We start from the raw sequence: 25,748 nt of genomic DNA on the forward strand, positions 1-25,748 counted from the left end.
TCTAGTTCTGTAAAGAATGTTGATGGTAGTTTGATGGGAATTACATTGAATCTGTAGATTGCTTTGGGCAGTATGGTCATTTTCACAACATTGATTCTAACCATCCATGAGCATGGGATGTGTTTCCATTTTGTGTCATCTATGATTTCTTTCAGCAGTGTTTTTTTAGTTTTCCTTGTAAGATTTTCACTTCCTTAGTTAACTATATTTCTAAATATTTTATTTATTTATTTTGCAGCTGTTGTAAAAGGGATTCAGTTCTTGATTTGATTCTCAACGTGGTTGTTGGTGTATAACAGTGCTACTAATCTGTGTACATTGATTTTGTATTCTGAGACTTTACTGTATTTGTTTATCAGATAAGGAGTTTTTTGGATGAATCTTTAGGACTTTTTTTTTCTTTTTTTTAAACTTTTTTTCACTTTATGAAATCTTACCAACATGTTTTAAGGGACAAACTCAGATAAGTAGGCTGCAGTAAATAACTCTTATTTTGGAGAGTTAAAAACCAAGTAAGATACTTCCAGATATTATCTTCAGTGATGCTTCTTATTTTTATTCTGGGACTCCAGGTAATATTCAGCCCCTACAGCTACCACAAATGCAGCAAATCCTCATTTGAAAGCCTTTAATAAGGCACCAACAAAGGAAATACTGTTTGCAAAGCCACCTGTGTATTTACAACTTCACTGCAGCCCCATGGATACCTTAGCCCTTATGCAGCCAGCTTCTTCTGGACAGTTTCTAATGGTGTCCCTTCTATTTTCCATTGTTTATAATCTGGAAGTCCCATTTTACTCTGTTCATGTTCATGTCCATGTCAATGGGCCACGTCTGACAACAATCTGACCTCTCAGGACACTGAACTCAGGATTTTCTAGATATACATCCATATCATTGGCAAACAGTGACAGTTTGACTTCCGCTTTTCCAATTTAGATTTCCTTTATTTTTATCTCTTTTCTGATTGCTCTGGCTAAGACTTCTAGTACTATGTTGAATTGAAGTGGTGAATGTGGGCATTCTTGTGTTGCTCCAGTTCTCAGGGGAATGCTTTCAACATTTCCCCATTCAGTGTGATGTTGGCTGTGGGTTTGTCACAGATGATTTTTATTACTTTGAAGTATTTTTTTTTTTTTTTTTTTTTGAGACGGAGTCTCACTCTGTCACCCAGGCTGGAGTGCAGTGGTGTGATCTTGGTTCACTGCGACCTCCACCTCCCAGGTTCAAGTGATTCTGGTGCCTCAGCCTCCTGAGTAGCTTGACCACAGGTGTGCGCCACCACACCCAGCTTTTTTATTTTATTTTATTTTTTCGGATTTTTAGTAGAGACAGGGTTTCACCATGTTGACCAGGCTGTTTTTGAACTCCTGACCACAGACTTCAGGTGATCCACCCGCCTCAGCCTCCCAAAGTTCTGGGATTACAGACGTGAGCCACCGTGCCCGGAAAAGTATGTCTCTTCTATGCCAATTTTGTTGATGGTTTTTAATCATGAGAGATGCTGGATTTTATCAAATAATGTCTCTGCATCTATTTAGAAGATCATATAATTTTTTCAATTCTGTTTATCACATTGCAATTTTCACACGGATTATACTGCATCTGTAGATGGGGTAGTATAAACATTTTAACAATATTTCTTCTTCCATTCAATAAACATGGGATATCTTTCCATTTATTCATATCTTACTCAATTTCTTCCATCAGTGTGTTGTAGTTTTCAGTGTACAAGCCTTTCACCACCTGGGTTCAATCTATTGCTATATGTTTTTTTTGGTAGCACGTGAATATGAAATTGGTCTCTTGATCTTTTTTGGATAGTTTATTGTTAGACATGCAGAAATGCCACTCATTTCTGTGTGCTCGTTTTGTATTCTGCAGGATTATTGTATTTGTTTATTAGTTCTAACAGTTTTTTTGGTGGAGTCTGTGAAGTTTTCTATATATAAAATTATATCATCAGCAAGCAGTGACAATTTCACTTCTTTCTTTCTTATTTAAATACCTTTTATTTCTTTCTTTTGCCAAATTGCCCTGGAAAGGACTTCCAATACTATGACGAATAGAAGTGGCCAGAGTAAGAATTCTTGTCTTGTTTCAGATCTTAAAAGAAAGGCTTCCAATTTTCCACCATTGAGCATAACATTAGCTGTGGGCTTCCATGTGGTCTTCCTGTGTTCAGGTACATTTCTTCTACACCAAATATGGTGAGCATCTGTAACGATGAAAAGATGTTGAGTTTAGTCAAATGCTCTTTCTTCATCAAAAGAGATGATCATACAAATTTGTCCTTCATTCTGTTAATGTGATGGATCACATGTACTGATTTGCAAATGTTGAACCAACTTTGCATGCCAGGGTTAAATCCCACTTGATAATGACAGATGACTCTTTTAGTGTGTTGTTGAATTCGGTTTGCTGTAATAGTATTTTGTTGAGAATTTTTGCATTTATATTCATCAAGGTTATTGACCTATAATTTTTTTTCTTATAATGTCCTTGTTTGGCTTTGGTATCAGGGTAATGCTGACCTTGACGAAAAGAGTTTGTAAATATTTCCTTTTCTTCAAAGTTTTAGAAGAGGTTTGAGAAGGATTGGTATTATTTCTTTTTTAGATGCTTGATATAACTCAGCAGTGAAGCCATCAGGTCTTGAGCTTTACTTTGATGGAAAAGCTTTTATTACGATGCAATCCCCTTACTTGTTATTGGCCTATTCAAATTTTCTATTTTTTTTATAATTCAGCCTTGGTAGGTTGTATATGTCTATTAATTTATCTATTTCTTCTATGTTCTCAAATTTGTTGGCATATAGCTGTTCACAGTAATCTGTTACAATCTTTTGTATTTCTGTGGTATCAGTTGTAACATCTCTTTCATTTCTGATTTTATTTAAGACATCTCATTTTTGTTAGGTAATCAAGATAAAAGTTTATCATTTTTGTTTATCTTTTCAAAAAATAACTTTTTCTTTTGTTGATCTTTCATATTGTTTTTCTAGACTTTGTTTCATTTAATTCTGCTCTGATCTTTATTTCCTTCCTTCTGCTTTTTGTCTTCTCCTTCTGCAGCTCTTCTTATGTGATGTTTGGTCTCTTGATGATATTCCATAATTCCTGTAGGCTTTCCTTATTATATTTTATTCTTTTGCCTTTTTGTTCCTTTGACTGGATACTTTCAACTGTTCTCTCTTCTAGTTCAGTGGTCCTTTCTACTGCTTGAGAGAGTCTGCTGTTGAAGCTTTCTATTGAAACTTTATGATTTTCTTTTGGAGGAGTCATGTTTCTCCATTTTTTTTAGTACTCTTTGTGTCCTTACATTGTTGTCTGCACATTTGAGGGGACAATGTTTCTGGACTTTATAGGTGTTATTTGAAGGGATAGTCCTTCATTATTTAGTCTAGCCTGTGCTTCTGTTATGACCAGATGGTGACAACCTTGGACAGGCAGAGTTTCTTGTAAGTTCTATAGTTGGCTAAGCTGCTGCCGCTGTTCTAATTGTGAGTGGGGCTGCTTGTTGGGCTGTGCTATCTGGTGAGACCACTGGCTGGGCTCTACTGTCAGACAGAGCTGCTGGCTGGGTATAGTGATGATTTCTGTTGAGGCTGGTCACAACACATATATCTTAGTTGGGTAATTTTACTACTTGGGTTCTGCAGTTGGGCAGGGATGCTGGCTGGGCTTTGAGGTTAGGTAGAGTTGCCGCTCAGGATAGGCAGCACAGGAAGCTATATTCCTTAGAAATGCACAGTTTCAGATTGCCTCCCTTCAGGGTGGAGGAGTAGGGTGGGCTTTTGGTTGAGTTAAACAGTTGTTAGATGTTCCTGGTCAAGCAGTTATATTCCCTATACTTCTATGAAATGCACAGAAGTGAGAGTCTCCCTGTCTGAGCAGGGACACTGAGTGAGCTTTTGGCTAAGTAAAGCCACTGCCTGACTTCCTGGGTCAAGCCATCTAATCATTTTGCTTCTCTGAAATGTGCGAAGGTGGGATTCTCCTTGCTTGGGCAGGGTCACTGAGGTGGGATCTGAAGCTGGGCGTGGAGACTAGCTCTCTAGAAATTCAAGCTAGATTGAACTTTCCACTGTGTTTTTGATGCAACCAGCTCATCTTTGCATATGTGCTATGACGTTGGCTAGTATCTCTGATCTGGCACCACAGCTGACAGAAGCACAGGGGTACCACCAATATCTGCATGCTGTTCACTATGACCTCTGCCTCCTTTCTTTGTTTCTATCTAACATGCAATGGTGTAGCCATAATGTTTCCCCTCGTATTCCCTATCCGGTGAGAACAGAGTGATCCTTGGAAGTGTCTCTTGTTCTCTTTCCCTTCTGTAGCAACCTTGGGACCAGGGAAATCCTCTTTGTGGTGTGTCAACTTGAGGGAGTGGGAGGGGTGACATGGTTGGAATAAGGGCATTCTTTTTACCCTCCAATTTGGATTTCATTCAGTTTTTCAACCACACCCGTGTCTTAGGATTGTTTTCATGTAGAGGAGTTTTCAAAAGATGTTCTGGTCTGTGAGTAGTTGCTAGATGAACTTTCTGTGGCAGCAATGGAGACAAAGATTTTCTGTTCTGCCATCTTGCTGATGTCATCCCCTAGCATGGCTCTCTTGAAATGTTACCCCACATTGTGGCAGTCTGAGTTTACATTAAAGGGGCATTCTACAGCATTGTTAAGGTTTGCAGATGCCAACATTTCTGAATCAATTAGATTCATCCACTTTTCACCCTTATTCTTTGACACAGTACATCAATTTCCTTGGTCTGCATCTCCTTATTTTCCTACTGTCATCATGGCACTTGGATATATAATTTAGTTTGTTCTTGCTTGTGGCCTTGAGTTTCTCCTAGCCCCATTTGAAAAGTCCTCCTTGATTTGGCATGTTTCCATACGACACTTAGTTTAATGACCCTTCCTAATCTCTAGCTTCTCTCTGTCTACCCATATACCCTTCTGGAGAGTCATAGATAGTATCTACCTCGTAAATTTATTGTGAAACCGAAAGGAAATAATATATATGTAAGTGCTTTATAAACTCTGATTTCTTTATACTTGTAAAGAAATCTTTAGTTTTAAGGCCATGAATTTCCAAACAAAAAGATTACAGCAAAAGTAGGGCACAGGAAAAAGAGTAGGTAGGTAGAAAGTTTATCTCTGTCAGTGGTAAGATAAATCCAAAGCATGAAATAGAGTGGCCTTTGGAAGAGTCAGGGCAGCTAGGTTGGGTTGTCCTCATCAGTCCGATAGAGAGCACCACACAATTCATCTTCCTCTCTGCCCCTCCATCTGAAACAATTTGTAGATCCCTCTTCCATTTTCCTCATGCCAGATTTTTTCTTCTTAATTTTTCCCCATGCTAGATTTTTTTCCTACCCTTAGTTTAGGACATTTTATCCCTTTATTTCTCTCCTTATATTACTTTCCTACTTCTTCTGCCTTATGATTTTCTGGTTCTTGCTCTTTATCCTTAAAGTGGGTTTTGTTATGGTTTCTGGGGCAGCTGCTCTAGACGCTTGTAGTACATGTCATACCAGGAGTCAAGCTGACCACTTTGCCTGCTCAGAGAATATTTTTTGCCATAGTAAAGAGACAAGAAAGAGGAGCTGAAAAGCATGGTGAAGGGAGTGATGCATAAGGAGTCAGGAAGTCTGGATTATACCATGCATATGCTGGGTAAACTTTGGTAAGTCCCTAGCCTCATGGAGGTCTCAGGTTTACCTATTTATACATAGAAGGTGCTAAACTAGATAATGTCTAAGAGCTCTGATGTGCTGGATTCTGAAAATGTCATCTTAACTTGCAACACAGAGAATTATTTTTTGTGTGTGGGGAGAGAGGATAGTAGGACTTGAGCTAGTGATTGGCCGATTGGAATAAATTAGCTCTCTTGTTTCCTAGCACATTGCATCATGTTTCTATTCTTAGAGTCTCTAATCAATGCCTGAAAATACAGATTGGAGACCCTGCTTCCCAAAATAACTTTCTACTGTGTCAGCATATAGTGTCTGCACACTGAAAATAATTGACTGTATTGTGAGCTGGAAAACTCTGAATAAACTTTTTGTTTCCAAAACATGCAGTTGGCAGGTTTCCTAGGATGTGATGAAAGGGGATAAAGAGCTTCCAGGTTGCTTGGCAAAATGGCCCAGGAGTTTTACAGTCCACTAAGCTCTAAATTAATCAGAATCAAATATCATTGATTCTACCTTCAATTTTATCAAAGATTATGGGACCTTTTTCTCTAAAGCAAACCATTCTACAGCCACTGCAATAAAAATAATTTCCAGAGAATTTGGAATTGCTTTCAGCAAATTAGATTGTGAAATGAAAACAAGTACTTACTGACTTAATTTCTCTAACACATGCTTCATGAACATATTTTGAATGTTATAATAACTTGTGCAAGAGTATATGCAGCAATGACTTATAACTAGGGAGTCTGAGTCAAGGTCTAAGCTAGATGTTTGAATTTGTAGAGCTGATTACAATAATCTTTTATGCCCCTGAATTGTTTTCACTTGCATAGCTAAATCAGAAATTTTGACATCTTTCCAGATCCCAAACTCTCAACCTCCCTGCATCCGTATCAAAACTCCTTTAAATTAACTCTCAACCTCCCTGCATCTGTATCAAAACTCCTTTAAATTCTTCCTGCTATTGTGAAAGTAGCACTTGATAACTATCTAAGACTAACCCCTCAACTGCGTTTTGGATTTCATATCCTCTCACCCTGTTGAAGAAATCACTCCTGCAATAAACGTTTCCTTCTCTCTTGTATATCAAACATTCCCCCCTTTCTACTACGTCATTTCCATCGGAAATGAAAATAGAAAAAGGACAAACAATTTTTAAAAAAACTAAGTATCTTTTCTATTATTAGAAGCAAAAATAAAAATGTATTTTACTCTATATCACCCTCCAGCTACAGCCCAATTTCTCAGTCGCCTTTTACAAAAAAGCAATACTGTTCAAAGATGCCTTTTTATCTAAAATCTTTCAACTCCCCTTTAGAAGGCCCACTCCATTCTTCTTAAAACATTTTTAATTTATTTTGGCTTCCAAGATGCCACTTTCTTCTGTTTATTTCCTATATTACGGGGCACACTGTTTCAGGCTTCTTTCATTGTCTGCTTGCTTCTTCTCTGCATGATCTCTAAATACTAGAGTATCTGCAATCTGCCCCTAACCCTCTACCAACCTACATTCTTACCTAACCAATCTCAATCTATTCCATAGCTCTACACATGCCCCAAGTGCAGATCTCTCTCTTCAGCTTTAGACATATATGAAACTGCCTAATCAATATCTCTACTTGAATGTTCAGTAGGCATCTGTATTAGTCCGTTTTTATGCTGCTGATAAAGACATACCAGAGACTGGGAAGAAAAAGAGGTTTAATTGGACTTACAGTTCCACATGGCTGGGAGGTCTCAGAACGATCACAGGAGGTGAAAGGCACTTTTTACATGGTGGCGGCAAGGGAAAATGAGGGGGATGCAAAAGCAGACACCCCTGATAAAATTATCAGATTTCATGAGACTTATTCACTAACACGAGAACAGTATGGGGGAAACTGCCCCCATGACTCAAATTATCTCCCAGTGGGTCCCTCCCACAACATGTGGGAATTATGGGAGTACAATTCAAAATGAGATTTGGGTGGGGACACAGAGCCAAACCTATCAGCATCTCAATCCTAAAATTTGTAAACAGGACTCTTAATCCACGCCTACCTCACAGGCAACCTGGTCCTCCACAGACTTTTTCTTTACAGTATCATCCACCCATCTTCTCAGTTCAAATACCTAGTTGTGTCCTCATCTCTTCTAGCTCCCCCAATGCCCACATCCAATCTATCAGTAAATCCAGGAGGTTCTACCTCCGAAATATTTCCTGAATTCAACCTCTTACTCTATACTACAAACCTAGTTTCGATCACAAACCTAGTTTCTGAGTTTCTGTTCTATACTACAAACCTAGTTTTGATCACAATAATCTCTTTCCTGTCTTGCAATAGCTTCTTAATTGATCTACCTGCTTATTCCCTTGCCCTTTTTTGGCCAATTTGCCACAAAGCAGACAGGATGATCCTTTTAGAAGTTAGTCAGATCATGTCATTCTCCTACACAAAACACTACTTTGTGTTTTCATTACCCTTAGAATAAAATCTAGACTCCTTACCATGGCCTTGAATACGCTGTAGGATCTGGCCTCTGGCCACCACTTTTATCTCATCTTCCACCCCTTGTCTACTGTCCTTGGGCTACATCATATTATTTTTCCTGAAACATGCTAAACGCTTGTGGCTATACTAAGACTTTTGCACTAGTTTCCTTTCATATTTGTCATCTATTTTTATCATTATTAAACCCAATGTGTGTGGAGGTAGAACTGTAATTTGCATGTGAGATTTGATGAGATCAATCTACAGACTTTGCAGCTGCAGTACAAAAGATGCACACAGTGAGACTTGGAAAGAAAATCAAATATATTAAACTGCAAATTCACTCAAAAATAATCCCCTAATATTCTTTTATGAAGAGAAGCTTCTTGAATTATATGTTACTCTTAGTTCTCTATCATATAATTACTTTTGAAAAGAATTTTGTACTGTAATTAAAAACATGGTAAAATCATAATATTTATAAAAATAATTTTCCTGCCATTATAACACTTAGATTGGTTTTTATTCAGTAGAAATACTGTAATATAATTGACCTTTTGTGCAATCCTTGATTTCCTTAAATTAAAAAGAGAATATAAGATGAAAAAAGTAAATATTATAACGAAGTAGAACATTTCCATAATTTTTAGAAATTTGCATTTTATAAAGCTTTTTGTTGAATATTTCTGGGTTAGGATTGATAGACATAAAACCTGATTTGATTGCTTTGCAAAATCCATTTACTGAGAATAACTCCTTTTTTTTTGTTATCAGAATTGATTAAATCTAGCTATTCATTTGGGATGACACAATTAGACAAAGAATGAGCCTGTCTGTGTGACTAAATTGGGACCACCACAATCAATGCATCCAGTGACCTTTCTTAATTCTTTTACCCTGAACAATAACCTGAATTGAATTTTAGAAAGAACTTATAATCTCGAGACCAGTTGTTTTTAAAGTGTCCTTTAAGAAAGCTACAATATCAGTCAAGATTAGTTCCTCTAGCATTATGCTGCTACAATATGCAATCAGTCAACTATCTTGTGATGAGATTTAGCCAGGAGAATTTGCAGGACTATACTTAGGATCTGCAATGAAAAATTGATTCATTAGCATATGAGCCATACATTATTGATTTTTGCTTAGGAAAAAATCATCAGTTTTAAAATCAGTTCATTTGAGTAGTCTAAATATAATTTCCTTTTCTGAATGAAGGAAAATTTCCAAGAGTATTTATACATCTCCTGTCCTTTTAAATGTTCTTCACATACTAAGACATATTATCTGTTACCCACCTAATTTTGTCATAATGAAAACTGTTATTACAAAGAAACTTTTTAAAAACATATATTTTTTATGTGGATGAAGGCAAATGTGCACCCTGAGACACATTTTTTGAAATGTGTTTCTGGCTTTTGGGGTTGGCATGGGTATTCTGAAAAACAGGTCTTTTCTACTGATTATCATCAAGGTGTAGGCTTGGTAGGTTTAGATCCTGCTAACAGTGTGTTCTAGTACTGGGAAGTTGACGTTGGAGTAAAAGGAACACAAACTCTCAATAAGTTACATACATTTTTTTCCACAAGCAACTCTTGCAACAAGAATTTATGAAGTGACGCTGGTCTTGAGAGAGTAAGAATGGAATGAAAACAAGTCAAATAGAGTGTGAGCTTAAAGAAAAGCTGAAACCATATCATGGTGTATCCAACTCAAAAAGTGTTATAGGATTAAGGAACATATTCTTGTCAGTACAGTTGTCTTTTAACAATATTTTGAAAATAACAGAATTTCAGTTATTTAAAATATACTTTGTTGCAATGTTTAGTTCTCTCACAATAAGATAACACTACATACCTATTAAAATGACTTTTTAAAATTTTACTTAAGTTCCAGGATACATGTGCAGAATGTGTAGGTTTGTTATATATATATACACACACACACACACACACACACACATATATACACATATATATATATATATGCCATTGTGGTTTGCTGCACCTATTGACCCATCCTCTAAGTTCCCTCCCCTCGCCCCACATCCCCAATAGACCCTGGTGTTTGTTGGTCCCCCTCCATGTCCATGTGTTCTCACTGTTCAACTCCCACTTATGAGTGAGAACATGCGATGTTTGGTTTTCTGTTCCTGTGTTAGTTTGCTGAGAATGATGGCTTCCAGCTTCATCCATGTTCCTGAAAAGGACATGATCTCATTCCTTTTTCTGGTTGCGTAGTATTCCGTTATGTGCATGTACCATATTTTCTTTATGCAGTCTACCTCTGATGGGCATTTGGGTTGGTTCTATGACTTTGCTATTGTAAATAGTGCTGCAATAAACATATGTGTGCGTGTGTCTTTATAGTAGAACGATTTATATTCCTTTGGGTATATATCCAGAAATGGGATTGCTGGGTCAAATGGTATTTCTGGTTCCAGATCCTTGAGGAATCACCATACTGTCTTCCACAAAGGTTGAACTAATATGACATTCCCACCAACAGTGTAAAAGTGTTCCTATTTCTCCACAGCCTTGCCAGCATCTACTGTTTCTTGGCTTTTTAATAATCACCATTTTGACTGGCGTGAGATGTTATCTCATTGTGGTTTTGATTTGCATTTCTCTAATGATCAGTGATGTTGAGCTGTTTTTCATATGTTTGTAGGCTGAGTAAATGTGTTCTTTTGAGAAGTGTCTGTACATATCCTTTGCCCACTTTTTGATGGGGTTGTTTGTTTTATTCTTGTAAATTAGTCTAAGTTCCTTATAAATTCTGAATATTAGGTCTTTGTCAGATGGGTAGATTGCAAAAATTTTCTCCCATTATGTAGGTTGCTGGTTCACTCTGATGATAGTTCCTTTTGTTGTGCAGAAGCTCTTTCATTTAATTAGATCCCACTCATCAGTTTTGGATTTTGTTGCAATTGCTTTTGGCATTTTCTTCATGAAGTCGTTGCCCATGCCTATGTCCTGAATGTCTATTGCCTAGGTTTTCTTCTAGGGTTTTTATGGTTTTGGGTTTTACATTAAGCCTTGAATCCATCTTTAGTTAATTTTTGTATGAGGTGTAAAAAGGGGGTCCAGTTTTGGTTTTCTGCATATGGCTAACCAGTTTTCCTGGCACTATTTATTGAATAGGATATCCTTTCCCCATTGCTAGTTTTTGTCAGGTCTGTTGAAGATCAGATGGTTGTAGATGTGTGGCATTATTTCTGAGAGCTCTGTTCTGTTCCATTGGTCTGTATGTCTGTTTTGGCACCAGTACCATGCTGTTTTGGTGACTGTAACCTTGTAGTACAGTTTGAAGTCACGTAGTGTGATGCCTCCAGCTTTGTTCTTTTTGCTTAGGATTGTCTTGGCTATACAGGGTCTTCTTTGATTCCATATGAAATGTAAAGTAGTTTTTTATAATTCTGTGAAGAATGTCAATGGTAGTTTGATGGGATTGGCATTGAATCTATAAACTACTTTGGGAAGTATGGCCATTTTCACAATATTGATTCTTCCTATCCATGAGGATGAAATGTTTTTCCATTTGTTTGAATCCTCTCTTATTTCCTTGAGCAGTGGTTTGTAGTGCTTCTTGAAGAGGTCCTTTACATTCCTTGTTAGCTTTATTCCTAGGTATTTTATTGTTTTTGTATCAGTTGTGAATGGGAGTTCATTCATGATTTGTCTCTCTGCTTGTCTATTGTTAGTGTCAAGGAATGATTTTTGAACATTGATTTTGCATCCTGAGACTTTGCTAAAGTTACCTATCAACTTAAGGAGTTTTGGGGCTGAGATGATGGGGTTTTCTAAATGTAAAATCATGTCACCTGCAAACAGAGACAATTTGACTTCCTCTCTTCCTATTTGAATACCCTTTATTTCTTTCTCCTGCCTGTTTGCCCTGGCCAGAATGTCCAATACTATGTTGAATAGGAGTGGTGAGAGGGGGCATCCTTGTCTTCTATGGGTTTTCAAAGGGAATGCTTCCAGCTTTTGCCCATTCAATATGATATTGGCTGTGGGTTTGTCATAAATAACTCTTCTTATTTTTGAGATACGTTCCATCAATGCCAGCTTATTGAGAGTTTTTAATATAAAGGGATATTGAATTTCATCAAATGCCTTTTCGGTGTTTATGGAGATAATAGTGCAGTTTTTGTTTTTGGTTCTGTTTATGTGATGGATTACATTTATTGATTTGCACCTGTTGAACCAGCCTTGTATCCCAGGGATGACGCTGACTTGATCATGGTGGATAAGTTTTTTGATGTGCAGCTGGATTCGGTTTGCCAGTATGCAAGGATTTTTGCATCAGTGATCCTCAGGGATGTTGGGCTGAAGTTTATTTTTTTTGTGTGTCTCTGCCAGGTTTTGGTATCAGGATAATGCTGGCTTTATAAAATGAGTTAGGGAGGAGCCCCTCTTTTTCAACTGTTTCAGAAGGAATAGTACCAGCTCCTCTTTGTACTTCTGGTAGAATTTGGCTGTGAATCCATCTGGTCCTGGGCTTTTTTTGGTTGGTAGGCTATATATTAATGCCTCAATTTCAGCACTTGTTATTGGTCTATTCAGGGATTCAACTTCTTCCTGGTTTAGTCTTGGGAGGGTGTATTTGTCCAGTAATTGATCTATTTCTTCTAGCTTCAAGTTTGTTGGCATAGAGGTGTTTATAGTATTCCCTGATGGTAGTTTCTATTTCTGTGGGATCAGAGGTGGTATCCCCTTTATCATCTCTTATTGTGTCTATTTGATTCTCATCTTTTTTCTTCTTTATTAGTCTAGCTAGCCATCAATTTTGTTCATTTTTTTTTTTAAAAAAAAAAACCAGCTCCTGGATTTATTGATTTTTTTGGAGGGTTTTTTGTGTCTCTATTTCCTTCAATTCTGCTGTGATCTTAGTAATTTCTTGTCTTATGCTAGCATTTGAATTAGTTTGCTTTTGCCTCTCTATCTCTTTTAATTGTGATGTGAGGGTGTCAATTTGAGGTCTTTCTAGATTTCTGATGAGGGCATTTAGTGCTATAAATTTCCCTCTCAATACTGCTTTAGCTGTGTCCCAGAGATTTTGGTACAGTGTCTCTTTGTTCTCATTGGTTTCAAAGAACTTCTTGATTTCTGCCTTAATTTCATTGCTTATCCAGTAGTCATTCAGGACCAGGTTGTTCAATTTCCATGTAATTTTGGGGTTTTGAGTGAGTTTTCTAATCCTGAGTTCTAATTTGATTGCACTGTGGTCTGAGAGACTGCTATGATTTCAGTTCTATTGTATTTGCTGAGGAATGTTTTACTTCCAGTTATATGGTTGATTTTAGAATAAGTGTCATGTGGCACTGAGAAGAATGTATATTCTGTTGATTTGGGATAGAGAGTTCTGAGGATTTCTATTAGGTCCACTTGATCCAGAGTTGAGTTCAAGTCCTGAATATCCTTGCTAATTTTATGTCTCATTGATCTGTCTAATATTTACAGTGGGGTGTTGAAGTATCCCATTATTATTGTGTGGGAGTCTAAACCTCTTTGTAGGTCTTTAAGAACTTTTTTTATGGACCTGGGTGTGCCTGTATTGGGTACAAATATACTTAGAATAGTTAGTTCTTCTTGTTGAATTGTTCCCTTTACCATTATATAATGCTCTTCTTTGTCTTTTTTTTTTTTTTTAACTTTCTTGGTTTAAAGTCTGTTTTGTCAGAGACGAGGATTGCAAATCCTGCTTTCTTTTCTTTCCATTTGCTTTGTAAATTTTCCTTCATCCCTTTATTTTGAGCTTATGTGTGTCTTTGCGTGTGAGATAGGTCTTCTGAGTACAGCATCAATGGGTCTTGACTCTTTATCCAGCTTGCCATTCGGTGTCTTTTAATTAGAGCATTTAGCCCATTTACATTTAAGGTTACTATTATTATGTGTGAATTTGATCCTGTCATCATGATGCTATCTGGATATTTTGCACACTAGTCAATGCAGTTTCTTCATAGTGTCATTGGTCTTTATATTTTTGGTGTGTTTTTGCAGTAACTGGTACCGGCTTTTTCTTTCCATGTTTAGTGCTTCTTTCAGGAGCTCTTGCAAGGCAGGCCTGCTGGTAATGAAATCCCTCAGCATTTGTTTGTCTGGAAAGGATTTTATTTCCCTCTTGCTTATGAAGCTTAGTTTGGCTGCATATGAAATTCTGGGTTGAAATTTTTTTTTCTTTAAGAATGTTGAATATTGGCCCCTGATCCCTTCTGGCTTGTAGAGTTTGCTCTGAGAGGTCTGCTGTTAGTCTAATGGGCTTCCCTTTATAGGTGACCTGGCCTTTCTCTCTGGCTGCCCTTAACATTTTTTCCTTCATTTTAACCTGAAAAATCTGATGATTATATATCTCTGGATTGATCTTCTCATGGAGTACCTTAGTGGTGTTCTCTGTATTTTCTGAATTTGCATGTTGGCCTGTCTTGCTAGATTGGGGAAGTTCTCCTGAATAATATCCTGAAGTGTGATTTCCAGCTTGTTTCTTTTCTCCTCATCTCCTTCAGGTACTCCAATCAATTGCAGGTTCAGTCTTTTTACAAAGTCCCATATTTCCTGGAGGCTTTGTTCATTCCTTTTCATTCTTTTTTCTTTAGTCTTGTCTGTATGCTTATTTCAGCAAGGTGGTCTTCATCCTCTGATATCCTTTCTTCTGCTTGGTCGATTTGGCTATCAATACTTGTGTATGCTTCACGAAGTTGTCGTGCTGTGTTTTCAGCTCTATAAGGTCATTTATGTTCCTCTCTAAACTGGTTATTCTAGTTAGGGTATCCTCTAAACTTTTTTTTTTTTTTTTTTTTTTAAAGACGGAGCCTCGCTCTGTCACCCAGGCTGGAGTACAGTGGCACGATCTCGGCTCACTGCAACCTCTGCTTCCAAGGTTCAAGCAATTCTCCTGTCTCAGCCTCCTGAGTAGCTGGGATTACAGACGTGAGCCACCATGCCCGGCTAATTTTTGTATTTTTAGTAGAGACAGGGTTTTGCCATGTTGGTCAGGCTGGTCTCAAACTCCTGACCTCAGGATCTGCCCTCCTCAGTCTCCCAAAGTGCTGGGATTACAGGCTTGAGCCACCGCGCTCAGCGACTCTAACCTTTTATCAAGGTTCTTATATTCTTTGCATTAGGTTAGAATGTACTCCTTTAGCTCAGCATAGTTTTTTATTACCCATCTTTTGAAGGCTACTTCTGTCAATTGGTTTATCTCATTCTACATCCAGTTCTGCATCCTTGCTGTAGAGATGTTGCGATAATTTGCAGAAGAAGAGGCACTATGGCTTTTTGTATATGTGTGTGTGTATATATATATATATATAAATTTATCTATTGACTTCTTGGCTTATCTCTTCATATTATTGTTAATTTTTAGTATTTGCTCAAGGGATTAGAATATACATACTTAACCATTCATAGTCAACTTAACATTTACCAACCTCCAGTGAAATATAGGCCTTTCAACCACATATTTTTATTTACCTTCCCCCTTTAAGTTACAGTCATCATATTTACTGCATCTATATACATTGAAAACTCCACTACATAATATTTTTTGCTTTCAACAGTGATAAATATTTTTTAACAATTTAAGAGAATAATATTATATTTTTCCACATAATGGCAATTTCTTTTACATTTATTCAGATATTGGCCATTTCTGCAAAGCCAATGGACAGTTCTTGAGTCAATGTTGCCTATCAGAGGATTTATGTGTCTAACAATACTGGGCCTAACTTAGTATTTTTGCTGCATTCAGTCACAGGCTGCGAGCAGCACATGGAAAGTGTGGCATGAATATGATGAATTTTACAGCATGGCAGCTGGGGACTTTGTTCAACTATGTTTACTGCACTCAGAGATTTGAGAGGGAGGTTTTTAAGGACATCACAGTAGGATTTTTGTAGATAGCTCATGGTAGGGTCTTGCTTTTATATGCAATCTAATAGTGTTTTCCTTTTACTTGGGTTTAGACAATTCACTTTCATTGTAATTTTTGATAGAGTTAAGTTTAATTCTACCATCTTAGTATATGTTTTCTACTTGTTTCAACTATTCTTTGTTCATTCATTCCTTTATTCTTGCCTTTTTCTTTGGATTTGTTTAAGTATTGTATTTGACGTCCAATATTAACTTTTTAGGTATACTTTTTGTTCAGTGTTTTCAGTGGTTGCTGAAGAGTTTGAAACATACCCCAATTAACTTATGCCCATCTATCTTAAAGTCATATAGCACTATAGCATATATATATGTATGTCATATATAGATATGGTGTTATGTAAGATCCTTACAATGGTGTATTTCCAGTTATCTCCTCAAATCCCTTGTCTTTGTCATGCATTTTAAATCTACATATGTTAAATTCCAAGATATATCATTTTTACTTGCTATAGTCAATTATTTTAAAAATAAATTTAACTTTTTTCAGTGAGGAAAGAATTCTGAATATCTTTGCACATACTTATTATTTCTGTTGCTCTAATCTTTTTATGTTGATCCAGGGTTTTCTGTGGTATCTGTGTGTTCTCACTTGAAGAACTTTCTTTCACATATTTAGTATTACATATTTGCTGGATAAATTCAGTTTTGTCTGTCTGAGAAATCTTATTTGTCTTGATGTTAAAAGGATTTTCTTTCTGTATATTGAATTCTATGTTGCACTTTTGTATCAGTAATTTATAGATGTCATATCATCTCCTGGCTTACATAGTTTCTGATGAGAAGTGAATGTTTATTTTTACCTTCCTTCCTTTGTATGCAAGCTATTATTTTCCCCCCTTTGGCTGCTTTATAATTTTTCTCTATCATTGGTTTTCAACAATTTTATTACAATGTATCTTGATGTGTTTTGTTGTTGCTGTTATTGTTTATAGGTTTTTATGTTTGTTAAACTTTGTGGATCTATGGTTTTATAGTTTTCATGAAATTAAGAAAAATAAATCAAATTCTTCAAATATATTTTCTGTCTTCTCTAAGTGCATTTAATATAATGACACATATGCTAAACCTGCTTTATATTGTCCTGCAGATTTCTAAGATTCTGATTTTTTAAGTCCTTTTTCTTTCTCAAGTGCAGTTTGGAGAGTCATCTATTGTTGCATCTTCGTCTTTTATTCTGCAGTAACTACACTGCTTTTAAGCTCATCTTGTAAATATTTTGTTTCAGATACTGTATTCTTCATCTCTACAACTTCTTTTTTTTTTCCAGTTTAAACCTCTCATTTATCTCTTCATGGTGTGTATGAGTTCCTTCAAATATTTGAACATATATATATAAATTATTTAAAAGTCTTTGTTTTTTAATACAGTAATTTTTGTCATTTCTGAACATTTCCATTGGCTGATTTCTCTCCTGCTTATGTATTTCTTCTTTTACTGCTTTGCATGGCTAAGAATATTTGATCGAATACTGAACATTTTATACGGCTAAATATCAGAATCCCACTGTGTATCTTTAAAAAATGTTGAACTTAGTTTTGTCAGTTAAATAACTTTCAAATCAATTTTTTTAGGGTGGATCTAAAGTATCCTTTACTTTAAGTCTAGTTTCACCTCTACTAAAATGTGATTTTCCGGAAGTTGCCTGAATGCTCCAGTTTTTCAATAAAGTATCTCCACTTGGTTAGTATTTGAAAGACCTCCATGTTGTATGCTGTAGGAATAGTTCAGTTTACAGCTCTCCATAAGTGCTTTGCCCAGCATCATGACGTTTCAGCTTACACACGCACATTTTAGTATTCAGCAACTTTCTCAGGAAAACTTCTGTGAAGATTTCTCAAACTCATTCTCTGTGTAGCTCAACAACCTTGTCTCCTGAACCATTTCCCATAAATTCCATATGCATCTGCTTCTTCAAACTTTAATATCTGTATTTCCAACTGACAAAGATTGTTAGGTGTTGCTTCTTGTCTTCCATTGTGTGCCACAGTCTGGAAGTACCTGTGATATGATTTGGCTATGTCCCCCACCAATTCTCATCATGAATTGTAACTCCCAGAATTACCATATGTCATGGGAGGAACTTAGTGGCAGACGATTAAATTATGGGGATGGGTCTTTTCTGTGCTGTTCTCATGATAGTTAATGAGTCTCACAAAGTCTGAGGGTTTTAAAAACGGGAGTTTCCCTGCACAAGCTCTCTTTTTGCCTGCCACCATCCACATAAGATGTGAGTTGCTCCTCCTTGCCTTCCAGCATGATTATCAGGTCTCTCCAGCCATGTGGAACTGTAAGTCCATTAAATCTCTTTCTTTTGTAAATTGCCCAGTCTTGGGTATGTATTTATCAGCAGTATGAAAACGGATTAATACAGTAAATTGGTACCCAAAGAGTGGGGCATTGCTGAAAAGATATCTGAAAACATGGAAGCGACTTTGGAAACAGGTAACAGGCAGAGGCTGGAACAGTTTGTAGGGCTCAGAAGACAGGAAAATGTGAGAAAGTTTGCAACTCCCTGGAGACTTGTTGAATGGCTTTGACCAAAATGTTGATAATGATATGGACAATGAAATCCAGGCTGAGGTGGTCTCAGATGGAGATGAGGAACTTGTTGGGAACTGGAGCAAAGGTGACTCTTGTTATGTTTTAGCAAAAAGACTGGTGGCGTTTTGCCCCTGCCCTAGTGATTTGTGGAATTTTGAACTTGGGAGAGACAGTTTAGGGTATCTGGCAGATGAAATTTCTAAGCAGCAAAGCATTCAAGAGGTGACTTGGATGCTGTTAAAGGCATTCAGTTTTAAAAGGGAAACAGAGCATAAAACTTCAGAAAACTTGCAACCTGACAATGCAATAGAAAAGAAAATCCCATTTCCTAAGGAGAAATTTGAGCCGGCTGCAGAAATTTGCATAAGTAATGAGGAGGCAAGTGGTAATCCCCAAAACAATGGGGAAAGTGTCTCCAGGGCATGTCAGGACCTTTGCCACAACTTCTCCCATCACAGGTCCAGAGGTATTGGTGGAAGAAGTCATTTTGTGGGCCTGGCCCAGGGTCTCTCTTCTGTATGCAATCTAGGGATTTGGTGGCCTGTGTCCCAGCTGCTCCAGTCATGACTAAAAGGGGCCAAGGTACAGCTCAGGCTGTTTCTTCAGAGAGTGGAAGTCCTAAACCTTGACAGCTTCCATGTGGTGTTGAGCCTGCAGGTGCAAAGAAGTCAAGAATGGAGGTTTGGAAACTTCCGCCAAGATTTCAGAGGATATATGGAAACATCTGGATGCCCAGGGAGAAGTTTGCTGCAGGGGCGGGGCCCTCATAGAGAACCTCTGCTAGGGTAGTGCAGAAGAAAAATGTAGAGTTGAGACCCTCACACAGAGTCCCTACTCAGGCACTGCCTAGTGGAGCTGTGAGAAGAGGGTCACTGTCCTCCAGACCCCAGAATGGTAGGTCCACTGACAGCTTGCACCATGTGCCTCGAAAAGCCACAGAGACTCAGCACCAGCCTGTGAAAGAAGTCAGGAGGGGGGATATACCCTGCAAAGCCACAGGGGCAGATCTGCCAAAGGCTGTGGAAGCCCACCTTTTGCATCAGTGCATCCTGAATGTGAGATATGGAGTCAAAGGAAATCATTTTGAAGCTTTAAGATTTGACTGCCCTCCTGGATTTCAGACTTGCATGTGGCTTCTAGCCCCTTTGTTTTGGCCATTTTTTTCCCCCATTGGGAATGGTTGTATTTACCCAATACCTGTACCCCCATTGTATCTAGGAAGTAACTAACTTGCTTTTGATTTTACAGGCTTACAGGCAGAAATAACTTGCCTTGCCTCAGATGAGACTTTGGACTGTGGACTTTTGAGTTAATGCTGAAATGATTTAAGACTTTGGGGGACTGTTGGGAAGGCATGATTGGTTTTGAAATGTTAGGACATGAGATTTGGGAGGGGCCAGGGGCAGAATGATACGGCTTGGCTGTGTCCCCACCCAAATCTCATCTTGAATTGTAACTCCCAGAATTCCCATCTGTCATGGGAGGAAATAAGTGGGAGATGATTAAATTATGGGGGCAGGTCTTTCCTCCACTGTCACTGTGATAGTGAATGAGTCTCACAAGATCTGATGGTTTTTCAAACAGGAGTTTCCCTGCACAAGCTCTCTTTTTGCCTGCCACCATCCTCATAAGATGTGACTTGCTACTCCTTGCCCTCTGCCATGATTGTGAGGCCTTGTCAGCCATGTGGAACTGTTAAGTCCATTAAATCTCTTTCTTTTGTAAATTGCCCAGTCTCCAGTATGTCTTTATCAGCAGCATGAAACTGGACTAATACAACCTCCGAACAGAATGTTGAGGCAATTGTATACCTCACCACATTTATTTATCTTATGCCCTGGGTCAAAGTCCTCTATTGTCTATTATCTAATATCTGAAACAGCTGTTTGATATTTCATCTTTTTTTTTTTCAGTTTTCTTGTTGTTTATGGCTGGGTGGCAAATCTGAAATCAGTCATTTCACCAGGGCTGGAAGGTGAAGTCTAATAGTGACATTTTTAACAATTTTTATATTTCTTTTATTCTTATTTTTTCTGACTATAAAAATAAATATGCTCGCATAGGAAAAGTACAGACGAATACAGAAGAGAAATCTAAATCACTCAAAGATAACTGAAATATAATTTTAATCTTTGTCTAATTTATTTCTATATCTGAACCTAGGGTAGTCAGATTACATGCAGAGCTGTTTTACTCATTGTTAATCCTGCAATCGGCTACCCAGCTGCCTACCAGAGACATATGTTTTTAAAACAATGAAGGAATTTTTCTGAAGGAATTGTCTCCTTGTGGTCACTAGTCCCATGACAAATGAGGGAGGGATTGTGGGAGAGAACTGTTATCAGAGGCAACCTGTCCTACTGTTCCTGTGTTTTTTGAAAGCTCTTTTATTCCCTGTCATTTCTCTTGTATGGAATTGCTCACTGATTTTTATCTCAGAATCTGGAGATGTAGTGTATTCAACAATAGATTGTAAAAGAAGTATATCCTCTGTCACCTCTGTATTTCTGCAGGAATTAAGAAGTAGAACAGAATTATTCAATAATATATATCAAATTGCACAAAGGCATTATGCTCCCTTAAAAGAGAAAACTGTAGTTTCTTCAGATAACTTGTATCAGTGGTTCCTAAATATGGGTACAGATACTATCCACTAAAGAAGTAAATTTCTGCTCCCTACCCTCATCCTTTGCCTGAAAGATTCTGAGCAAGATACAAACATCTCTCAAATTAATTACATTCAATTGAAATTAATTTTAAGACCTGAAGATCAAGGTCACATTTAGTGTAATTTTCAAAGAAAGTTATCAAACTAGTGGGGTGACAATAGCAATATTTATACTGTCATAGGTGACTATATAAACCAGATCAACACTTCGAGAGGCAAGTTTAACAGTGGGGTTTTATATAAATTTGGTGAAGATTTTGAAGCTGCCAGTACAAAATGTGAGGTCTTAAAGTATATATACCAGACAGCAAATAATATTCTTTATCCGAAATTAATTATGAATAAATGCTCAGGATCAAATGTAAATTTTTCCCACAATACCTAATGTACAGGAATTGTTGTGCTTCTTTGCTTTTTGAAATCAAATCAAATGTGGCTCCAAGACCTCTACTTGTCAAATATGGTGAACAGTTCATTGAATCTCTATTTTTGTTCATGTCTTTCTCCTCATTTGGCTGTACCAGGATTGAATAGCACAGGGCAGTAGATTAGAGGTCTTTCTAGTCATCATTCCATAGTCACTGAGGATGTTGCCTAAACTTAAATGCTCTTAAAGGTATGTGGTGCTACTGGTGCTATATATCCTCTAAGTCAGAATGATCTGAAGGACCCTTAGCATTTAACATGGTCTTTGGTGTCATCCAGGCAGGTATACTCATTTCAATACACCAACGCCTCTAGGATGCTTCATGGGATTTGGGCATAAGTCTCAACCACTTTGCCAACTCACCTTTCTCCTCTCCACTCCTAAAAGATTCACCTTCCAGGCTGGGCACGGTGGCTCACACCTGTAATCCCAGCACTTTGGGAGGCCAAGGTGGGCAGATCACCAGAGATTGGGAGTTCAAGACCAGCCTGACCAACATGGAGAAACCCCGTCTCTACTAAAAATACAAAATTAGCCGGGTGTGGTGGCGCATGCCTGTATTCCCAGCTACTCGGGAGGCTGAGGCGAGAGAATCGCTTGAACCCGGGAGGCGGAGGTTGCGGTGAGCCGAGATGGTGCCATTGCACTCCAGCCTGGGCAACAAGAGTAAAAATTCCATCTCAAAAACAAAATGAAAAAAAGATTCACCTTTCCCTGTCAGTCTCCTGTTAAACCATGTCTCTCTGCTACCTCTAAAGAAAGAAAAAGAAAGACCCAGTTTCCATCTGGGATCATCCAGATTATTTGCTCTCAGTGGGACCTAGACCTTTGAAAGTATGTGTCATTATGCTTATGTGTCATTAATATGTGTCATTATTATGCAAATACCATAATAAATGTATTTGCTGTTACACTGCCGTTCATTTATTTAATATTTACTAGATATGTCCGTTATGCTAGGCACTGTGTTACAAAATGCCTGCCCTGATGTTTATAAGGGCTGCCATTTGCTCAGTATACTCTCTTCTAATTTTAGAACATCAGAGAGATAATTTTGTAACTACACCAGCTTTCTTTAATACCTCTGCTCTACCCCTGCTATTATGATTATTTATAATTACAGTATTGGCCTGTTCGATAGTAGCTTCAGAATTGCTATAACATGGGCTTAAGTCGAGGACTGCTAGGGCATTTTCAATCTCAGTACTTTTACTAAGACTGCAGATGTGTTCAGGGTGGTTTGGGAAGTGGCTGATAGAGAAGGGCAGAGGTAAAATCTATTTATCATTCATCGCTTAATGATGCCACTGCTTTATCAAACTTCTTGAGTCACTTTTTTTTCCTGATTCTAAAACCATCAAATTACACTCATGTCTTTTTTTCTGTCAGAAATCAAATGAATCTAAACAATACGGCACTTCCCAAAGTGTATCATTAATATGCTTCATTCCATTGTATGTCAATGGCTATTTATATACTTTAAGAATATTGTGAAGCTAAATAAGTTAGGAAACATCAGGTTAAATGAAGGTAAGAAAAAAAAAAATGAAGGTAAGGTTCTTGGAGCCTTTAGTACACATAAGTACATTATGTGTATTTTGAATCATCAAGAGGAGAAAACAGTATGAGGAGTCTCACTCTCATATTTTGTGTGTGTGTGTGTGGTTCGTTGTTGTTGTTGTTGTTGTTGAGATGGAGTCTCACTCCATTGCCCAGGCTGTAGTGCAGTGGTGTGATCTCGGCTCACCACAACCTCCACCTCCCGAGTTCAAGCAATTCTCCTGCCTCAGTCTCCCAAGTAGCTGGGATTACAGGTGTGTGCCACCACACCCGGCTAATTTTGTATTTTTAGTAGAGACAGGGTTTCACCATGTTGGTTACATTGGTCTCAAACTCCTGACCTCAGGTGATCCGCCCACCTAGGCCTCCCAAAGTGCTGGGATTACAGGTGTGAGCCACCGCACCTGGCCTCACTTTCATATTTGATCACAGAACTCTTTTTGCAAGGAGCATCTCTTAGGGCTTATATTTCATAAAACTTTCTTTGGGAAACGCTGGTCATGGATGTATTAATTATTAGTATTAGTGTTCTATTCTTGACTTGAATGAGCCAGAGAGAACATGGAGTTTTTCACTGATGGTGTGTGGATTTCCCCAAGCCCTCTATTTTGTTCAGAATTAGGTCCAGAATAGTAGCAAGTGCCCTAGCTGCACCTAGATCTGTTTTGGAGGTGAATTTCTTAGCACAGCAAGTCAAAACCTTGTCAGATATTCTGATCTTTGCTGAATTGCACTTCCAACTGTTTTCCAGAAAAGTGAAAGGTTATATCTGAAATATATTTAATTTCTGGGTAAGTTTTGGAATCTGGGCCAGGAAGGCATCATCTGCATCTGCCAGCTGGTCTGTGCTAAACCTTATTCCAGTGTTTCCTAAATTCCAGCTATCAATTCATGTAGTAGAATCACGAAAATATTTCGCAGAACAAATCATGTGCAGAGAAAATGCAAGTCTTTTATTTTCTCTGTATCTAGCTTGACCTTTCTCTAAAGCTCTCTCCCCACTTTCTGATGGGGAAAATAAGTTTCAGTCTTCTTTGCTTAAACCTCATTGAAATATAATAATTGAAAGAGTTATTTTCAACTAATGCCCAGTCCTTTTAAGAAAAAAAAAAACCCATCATTTCAGATTTCTCATTCTTTCACATCTCCACTTCAGCTTATTTTAAAAATGATATCTGGGTAAGATGGCATGTGTGTGTGTGTGTGTCTGTGTGTGCACGTGCTATGATTTCATGTGCCTAATAGAACGAGCAGAATATTAGAGTTCTCTGCTCTTGTCACGTGGTGATATCTCTGGTCTCCCTTGGTGATAACTCTGGCAGCTGCTTGTTCTGCTGGTATTTATGTTGAAGGCTACCTATAGCCTGCACCTTGCTCTCTCTTGGCTTGTTCAAAGCCTGAGAATCCTCCCTGGCATGTTCAGTTGGCTAAATATTACTCAGCTTGCCCTGGGTGCAAGGTCTTGTGGTCTCTGTCATGTCCCCTTGGTGCCTCTATTGCCTAGTGTAGTTTGCTCCCACCTCCGTGGTGGTGGGGTGAACTTGTTCTACCATAATGGTTCCCATGGCAGGCCCCTTCAGTGTGCATGCCATATACAAATCGAGCAAAGCTTGGAGGCACCTCAGAGCTTCCATTTGCCTGACCACACTGCATGACCAAGTGTGTTTTGATGCAGCTAGCCCCTAACTGAATGCATACTAGAGTGTCACATTGGAAGTGAGGACAAGAGACCCTCTTTATTCTCAGTGTTCCTCTTCCTAGTTGGGACACATGTCTGACTGCTGTGCCCTTGTCCTTTACACCTCTTCTTTATCTCTTATTCCCCCTATGTCATATACATTTTCCAGACTCCAGCTAATCCAGGAAATATTTTCTACACTGCCAAAATGTTAACTGAGTCCTAAAGGTTAAAAAAGGGAGTAAGGAACTTAAAAGTTCCCATTTTAAACCATGAGTTTGGTTTATAAAGATACTGGCTCACTGCACCGAAAGCAATGTGATATATTCTTGGTTCTTTCCTTCTACAACAAATCTTTACCTCCTTCGAGGAAAATGGATGCTTCAGGCCACTTAAGAAAAAAAGCCTTATAGTTAGAAACACAAGTGGAAGAAAAATCTACCACATTTTAAAAAATCATCTCGATTATACTTAACCATCTTCCCATTATCTATTATTCATGCAAATTATAGTTATTCAGTAATTTTCTTTATTCTCTCCCCCTTTTTAAGCTTATTTTAAAAGAAAACATATCAAGCATAGGTAAAGAGCTTTCCCTAATTGTTCCTCAAGCCAACTTTCTCCTTAACTGCATTTAGGTGAACTGAAAGCTGGGGCTCCTCAGATCCCAGGAACAGGCAATAGAAACAATTTTTTTCCATCTTGGAAGAGGCGTGTGCCACCAACTTATTATCTGCACTTTTAGCTCTCTCTGCTCAACTGTGTC

The 25,748-nt window shown here is 37.9% G+C and overlaps 1 pseudogene; it reads right to left on the reverse strand.

Annotated features, from left to right (window-relative positions):
- Positions 1–536: 536 nt before the first annotated feature.
- LOC112615290 lies at positions 537–24,957 on the reverse strand (annotated as a pseudogene).
- Between the last annotated feature and the right edge of the window lie 791 nt (positions 24,958–25,748).

This window comes from Theropithecus gelada, chromosome X, assembly GCF_003255815.1.
Source record: "Theropithecus gelada isolate Dixy chromosome X, Tgel_1.0, whole genome shotgun sequence".
NCBI classification, from domain to species: domain Eukaryota; kingdom Metazoa; phylum Chordata; class Mammalia; order Primates; family Cercopithecidae; genus Theropithecus; species Theropithecus gelada.